Source organism: Centruroides sculpturatus, unplaced genomic scaffold (genome assembly GCF_000671375.1).
Source record: "Centruroides sculpturatus isolate CEXI.00-Female unplaced genomic scaffold, Cexi_2.0 scaffold21, whole genome shotgun sequence".
Lineage (NCBI taxonomy): Eukaryota > Metazoa > Arthropoda > Arachnida > Scorpiones > Buthidae > Centruroides > Centruroides sculpturatus.
Window position 1 is genome coordinate 595,025 of NW_019384490.1, and position 8,124 is coordinate 603,148.

At 30.6% G+C, this 8,124-nt stretch overlaps 1 protein-coding gene across 1 annotated transcript in view; it reads right to left on the reverse strand.

Moving 5' to 3' along the window:
• The window catches only part of LOC111621752 (cytochrome P450 3A41-like), a 20,183-nt gene extending 18,479 nt beyond the window's left edge, over positions 1-1,704 (reverse strand). The window contains exons 1-2 of the mRNA XM_023363986.1: positions 1,601-1,704; positions 1,009-1,061 (exon numbers count right to left, since the gene is read on the reverse strand). The gene's annotated coding sequence lies outside the window, so the exon portion shown is untranslated. The remainder of the gene's footprint in view (positions 1-1,008; positions 1,062-1,600) is intronic.
• Between the last annotated feature and the right edge of the window lie 6,420 nt (positions 1,705-8,124).

The window sequence follows — 8,124 nt, forward strand, 5'->3', positions numbered from 1 at the left end:
AAAGTTGACAAAAACTTTCTTGTCGAATGGGGAGAGGTTCAGGAGTTTACCAACCCTCATTATCCAAACACAGCTGAGGCCAACAGGATCAATGATCTCTACGATGATACCTTTGTCCGTCATTTCCGACAGGTGTTAAAGAAGAAAGAAAAACAGACCACCTTGGTCATGTTTTTCAAGAAGCCAGCGGGCAAAAAACAAAGGATGGAACAAGAGAAGTTGACCCTGCAAGTTCCGGTAGCCTCTCCCGAATCTGACTCCAATTAAAAAACTATAAAAAAGACCCGCTGCAATGTGTAAAAAGTCTGTATCTGTATGAATGTGTAAAGAAAGTGTTCTTCCACCTCCTTCTCACAACATCTGACTACCCGGTGTCTGCTCCATTTTCATTTTTTATGGTACAGTACGGTTATCTTATGCTGCAGAACGAATTATATGTTTTAACATGTATTTCTATGGGAAAATGTGTTTCGTATAACGGACGTTTCACTTAACGGACGTGCACCTGGAACGGATTAAGTACGTTGTACGAGGCGCCACTGTATATTATATTATAGAGGGTACAACTTATAATTATTTTCGTCTTAGGGCTACTCGATGAAAAAAGTTTGGAGATCACTGCTCTAGATAAAACAGTTTTCTAACACCAATTACGTTATTATGACATCAAAGTGTATCCAGTGAAACGAGAATAAGTTGTATGACATACTTTACAAAAATAAATGAAAATATACCTAAAAATATTTAGGGTAAGTTGTCCGCAGTGCGGACCACTTACCCTAAATATTCCTGATCTAAACACTTACTTGTTAGTAAAATAAATACTGTATAACATGTCGAACATTTTAAAAATAAATTACTTTAGAGAGATGATTGTTTAAGAATAATCGTTTTTAAAAACATTTAATTTTATGTTTAATTAATAATATAGAAATCCAAATAATTTCAATTGAATAATTAATGTTTTTTATGATTATAAAAATAAATGAATTAAAAAAATTGACTCACCCAAATATTTTACCGTGATTTTTGTAAGTGGAAAGAACAATCTCGTGAATTGGCTGAAAAACATTTATGTATGAGTTTATATAAAGATATTAAACGATAGAAAATATATTTGTTTTACATACAAGAAAGTAATTACAATACTTATTTTTAGCGAGTACTTAAAATTGACATCACAGAAATTCTTAAGGAGAATGATAAATCAATATGTTGTGATAATTCTGTTTAATTTGACAGTAGGTAGCAAGTTATTTAAAACTAAAAGCAGTAATTAAATTTAAAATTATAAAATAATGATTAGGCTAAAACTCTGGCCTCCACACAGAAACTGACACTAAAACTAAATTTAAAAATAGAATCAAAATTAATTAATTAACTAAAATTAAAATCAAATCAATAGAAACATAATATTGTGTGGATGTGTGTGGATAAAGTACTTGTCCGTCTTGATTAATTTGATTATATTTTATCCAGCAGAATTGAGTCTCTATTTATAGCACTTCTTTTGAAAGTGCTATAATTTCGAAAGTTTCCGTTTCGGTTTGCGTTTACTGAACATTTTTGCTTTTAAATTAATATATATATATATATTTACCTTTCTGAAAGCTGCAATCGTTCCTGTTAAAAATTGAAGCTTTGTTTGTGATTCAACTCCTTGTTCTTTCCAGTAACTAAATTTTTTTTTCACGTAACTATAATAAATAACATAAATAAGACAGTTCATTATGTAAAATTAAATGTAAATCTAAATAAGACATATGTTATTATATATATTGCTTATGTTATTATGCAATTTGCATAATTTTATATAAGTAAATATGCAGTTTATTTACATTCCAGATAAAAATATTTTTCAGAGAGATATGCTTTTGTATTCCTTTTAATAATGTCTTCATTACTTTACTTAATGAATAAAAAAGCAATAGATTGGTTTGATATTGTTCATAATTGTAATGCCTTTTTAAAATGACACAATTCCTTTTAAAATTAGTCCTAAAATATCATTACTAAATAGTAGGATATTTTTAAAGAAAAGAGATATCATTCTACTATATTTAAATCTGTTTTCAACGAGTTAACAATTAGAAGTCTTATTTAACCTTATATAAATTGAATATTTTTTATCTACTAGATAACTATGTTTATTATTTTATGTTTATTAATTTCTCAATTTTAATCCGTTTCCGATTCTATTTCCTAAAAATTAGCTTTTTAGTATTTTCAATTCATTTCCGGTTCAATTCAATTACTAACACATAACAATAAGAAGGAAAAGAACTGAATTACTGAAGAAAGTGCAAGAAAGGTCGGTGCTGTATAAATAAAATATTTAAAATTTTTAAGTGAATATTATTNTGTCATCGAAAAGAAAACGTGTTGTATTATCATTAAAAGACAAATTAAAGTATTTGTTTCGATTATCCGAATTTTTCTTTATTCAGACTACCTTCATTTCAAATTAGTCCGGATAATCGAGGTTCTACTGTATTAGGAAAATTAAGATGAAGAGTGTAAAACTATGGTATAATAAAAATTTAACGTTGTTTCGATAAAACTGTTGCAGACTCATATACTGGAATATTAACTTATTTACTAAAAATTTACAATTAAATTTTAAAATTGAGATAGTAATTGCTTGTTCGAGAATATGGATTGTATAAATAATGATAAAAATATGGTTCAATGGTATCTTATGAATCTTCGTACTTTTCGTTTCTCGTCGTTCCTTACCATTCCATTATGGATCAGGTTCATTTATAGTAGATGCAGGTTACACAAAAAATTGTATTTAGCTCAATATGTAGTAAGGTCAAAATTCAATCCAACTCGTTACAGTACTTTTATTTTAATGTTTCTCAATTGCCTCAGAGATTTTTATAATATGAAAAATAGCCGCAGAAATGCTGACGTCTCAACTGCATGGCCAAACTCTTAGGAATCCGGATCGAATCTATTGAGCAGAAATCTGGTTGAATCCACGATTGTCATATAATAAGTTATCTTGATGACCTCAAGCGGAAAGAGTCAAAAAATAAAATTATATATATATCGAAAATGCATCCATTTATATATATATATGGATGTAATAAGGTGCATTGCAAAAATATAAGGCCACCCTAACTTTTTGGAATAATAAATTTTTATCACACTTAAACAAAAAGCATAATTTTTTTACATCTACATTTATTTCTGCCATTAGTTATTGACAAGACTGTGCCTTGTTTATAAAATCGTACTGCCGTTCTATGTTACTAACATAGAGGTATGAAGGAGTATATGTCGAGAGTTGATATTCGTCACAGAGTATTAGGTGCCCAAATCATTTGCGCATAAAAAATCCAGACTCGTAAGTAGTCAGGGGACCGAGAATCGAGTCAAAATAAAATACAAAATGGCGATCCTCTTCTACAAACAGGCAAAACGGCCACCTCACTTCACCGAAGTCAGGTGGGGAGAGTACCACCCACAGTCATTCTAAGAAGTGAACTCTGACCTTAGGACCGAACACGTAGTTTCTTCTATGTTAAATAAAATTTGTAATCTAATTTTGTAAATTTGGGAGTGCTTCAAATATGACGTTAAAACAGTTTTATGTCGTTACAAGTGGGGGGTTTTTATTAACATTATCTAGTATAGTAAAATCGTGGGACCGATAAAAATTTGACGTTATATTAGGGTTGTATATCCGATCACGTTATAATCGGGTTAAATTGTATATTGTTTGTGCAAAATAAAAAAAAAAATAATTTCGGACGATACAATAGACACGGTTATTTTTTCAAAAACGGGAAATTTTCGTTACGCATCGACAAAAATTCAATCCAGGCCGACACGCATCAAAGAGAAAATTCGAAATTGGATAGGTTAATTTCATCGAAAATGCATCATGGACGACCTCGTGATCGTGGCCGGCGAAGTTTGAACAATCGCGCCCAAAAGTAGCGATACCAAAGAAGATTGGAGAATGAGAACGAGACCCTCCTTGAGCGTTGAAGTGATTCCGCTTAGTAGTGAGTCTCCGAGACATAGTCTTGTCCCAATTACGGTTTTGCCGTTTTACTTATTTAAAATTAAAAATATAAATTTTTTATTCAAAAAATCAAAAATAATGGTGTTGCAAAAATATAAGACCAGTGCCATTTAATGCAGGGTGAGACCACATTTTTAACACACTAACCTTGTAAACTCTATCTTTCATAGAGTTAACAAGATGTAGCAACACATTTAAATTAATTTCGTTCAATACAATTACACTTACAGATTTAAGTTGTTCGATACTGTGGTATTTTCCTCCTGCATACTTGTCCCTAATTATTAGATTCCATAGGTTTTCTATGGGATCCAAATGATGGGAATAGAGAAGTCAATCCATGACCTGAATGCCAGTAACCATTGATAATGCACCAATTCACAATGCAAACTTCACTTATCTTGTTGCAATACTAGAATGGGCCACCAACTTTGTCTCCAAATGGCAGAAGATATACATTCTTAACGTTTTGTTACCCAACTGCCTTCCTTCAACCATTTATAAATGTTAAATTTATTTTTCCGGACCATATTAAGCCTTAACAGATCGTAACTTACCACACTTCTTGCTGATACCTGGTAACAAAAACTCCTCTCTCCTAAGATTGTAGCAATAAAATTGCCAACTGTCGGGACCATCCAAATTGAACTTTTTTACTAGTTCAAATAACTTCACATCACTTTGAAGCATGTGACATTTTATCTTTGACCCATGTCAGTCTTTACTGTTGTTGGTGGTGTTTTAGATATGGTGGTGCTTTTCTATTTTTATACACTACATGTTTTTCTGATTTTACCATCTGGAAAAGTATAGATTTGGGAACATTAACATCAAGCCTTTCTGCTATTTCACGTAATGACGTTCCTGCTGTTGATATTTCCTGGATAATTGCTGATTTTTGTTTTCTTGTCAACTTGAAAGGCCATCCTATTTGTTTGTTTCTTTCCATTTTACACACTAAGGTTTAATATAATTGGATATAACACAAAAAGACCTCTTCAGCTAGTTTGCAATAGCTTCAGCAGAACTTCTAGCTAGATGTAGTGCCCTGATTTGACCACACTCAAAGGCAGTTTAGAACTTTAATAATTTTAAAAATGGGTAGTGGTATCACAATAATTAATAGTGATATAAATTCTTTATTTGCAATTGTGGAGTGCTGCCATCTCTTTATAATTATCAAATTATAGGCGATAGCAATTTTTTTTTATAAATTGCAACTGGCCTTATATTTTTGCAACACCATTATTTTTGATTTTCTGAATAAAAGTTTGTTTACATTTTTATTTTTGATTGTAAATAGAATAAGTAATTCTTTTACATCTACATATATTTCTGTCACTAGTCTTTTTACATGTGATAAAAATTTAGTATTCCAAAAACTTAATGTGCCTAATAGTTTTGCAACATACCATGAACAATAATCTGTTGAAAATTCGAACTTAATTATAATGTGAGAATCTTTGAGGTTCCTGAATTGTTTTGAGGTCCCTAAATTGATGTAAAATTAAATAATTTAACAAAAAACCATTCTTTTTAGTCATGAGTCACAACAGGACTTTCGTTTTTGAGGAAAGTTCCTGTCATTTTATGAGGACAGGTGTTAATTTTAATACCAATTCAACAAGGAAGATCATTGTTTCTTCTCTCTTCAGGTGATCCAAATTGTCCCAAATAATTTGACGATTAAAATTAAATAAATAGGGCCAACTATGATAGAATAGCGCGCGAAAACACAGTCGAAGGAGATGTTCATAGAAACGTCAACTTATCCTAGTGTTTCCGGAAACTTCATTATTCCGCCTTCCGTCAAGTTCGATCTTGAGATCGACAACTAAAAGAAACAGTTCATCCCAAAATCTGAAGCCAAGAAGAAAGAAATAAAGGAATATTCGTTTTTAAATTGTTCTTTGTTATGGCATGTCACCTGTCTTCATTTCTAACCATGCCCAGTAGTTTGCATGACTATATTAAGCCAGATTGTGCAAATTGGACAAGGATACAAACGAGTACGAAGTATGAAAGTATGAAATTTTTCTTTGTAAACCTGATTATTAAAGCGAAACAAATAGGCGAATTATCGGGCTATAAGCTCGATGCCGCTATTAAAGCAGTCGATGTAGACAAATCAAGAATACTTGAGAGCAAAAGAAGTAATACAACGCATCTCGAAAACGAACTAAAAATCTAAGAGACTACAGGTAAAAAATCACATAACATCTGTTTACTCTTAACTGCATTAAAGACGATTCCACCCACATCAATTGAATCGGAAAGGGCATTCTCATCTTATCATAAAAATTTACAATAATATTTTTTATTGTTTTATTTACAAAACGAAAATACCTTCTAAGTTAGAAGTTTGATCTAACTTTATTTTTTCTTTAAACTTTCAACTCAATTCAAAGGCATTTTTGTTGTAAGCAGTTTCCAACAAACTTTAATTAATTAATAATTTTTTTCTATTTGTGAAAATTTCTACGTAATTCAAAGATAATTTTGAATACATATTTTACACAGCATTGTTAATATTATTATTTTGTAGGTTGCAGAACGTATTAAATTACTTAAAAATATGAAAAATAATTATATCATTCGATTTCAAGATTTATTTTATATCTTAAAAATAATTAGTTATATCCCATGAAACAATTCGCTTTTTTCTCGAAATCCCGGAACCGGAAAATGAGAAACCCTAATATTAGTCCAGTTGATCGGATTTTTGATTTCTCCTTTTGTAAAAAAAAAAAAAAAAAAAATCTAAAATATAACTGAAAATTATATAAGTTACATTAATTCCAAGTATCTATGTTTTGCGTATTTTTCGCCATTTGATTTTACTTTAAAATTCGTTAATAAATTTATTTTGTTGATTAAATTAGTTGCCTGTCTACTGCCTAGCTCCATCGTCTTATCCGCGATCGAAATTCTCTCCTATGAAATCCGGAAGTTAGCTATGGAAATGCATTCGCGTCCTAGCCCACGTAATTGACTAGGTAGTACCAGGAATCTTGACTGAAAGATTCATTTAATCTTTCAAAATAATAAACTTCCATCAAAAACGTGTGACGGAGTAAACCAGAGCACCGAAAATATACAAAAATAATTCATTTATTATAATTTTTGATTCAAAAACTATTAAGATCTAAACCAGGGTTATCCAACTTTTTTTTCCTAATGATCCAAATTAGAAATTTAGATGCATTCAGCGGGCCAAAAAGAAATATATGCTTTTAAAAAGTACAAAATATCAATATCAAATTTTAATAACAAATATATATTATTTGTTATTAAAATTAAAAATAAAACTATAAAAAAACTATACTCACACAAAATAAAAATAAATTCAATACGATTTTTGACATTGCCTTCCTTTTATAACGTTGTCAATATCTGCTTTTATGGTACAGGTATTAATTGTAAGAATTTTATTTAAATGGGAATCACTCAACTTATTTCTTTCAGCAGTTTTGATGTTTTTCATGCACGAAACGAATTGTTCACACCAGTACATATGTACTGTAGCTCACATGCATAATAGTTCTTTAGATCAGTGATCTCCAAAGCGTGATACGAGTATCCCAGGGGATACGCAAAGTGATACTTGGGGGATGCTAAATTTTCCTTCAAAATACTGTATATGTGTCCTATACAGTCAAAATGCTGTAATTCTAATTCAAAATGAAAATTTGTAATTTAATTTAAATATATGTATATTGTTTAAAATGAATAAATAATAAATAATTTGATTTTTGACTATACACACACATATACAGTGGTGCCTCGTATAACGTACGCCTCGAATAACGGACGCTGCGAATAACGGACTTTCTGTTTGACCGTTACGTGACTCGAGCAACGGACTTGCTGCGAACAACGGACTTTCCGTTCGGCAGTTACGTGAGACGAACAATGAACTTTCTTCGAACAAGTGCGAATGATGTTTCCACTCTTTTGCCGTTTCCAATGACAATCTGCTATTTTTAGGATATATTAGTATTATTAGAATGTATTATTAGTATATCTGAAGTAGAAATGTAATGTAATATATGTTGATGATTTAAATAAACATTAAATGTAATGTAATA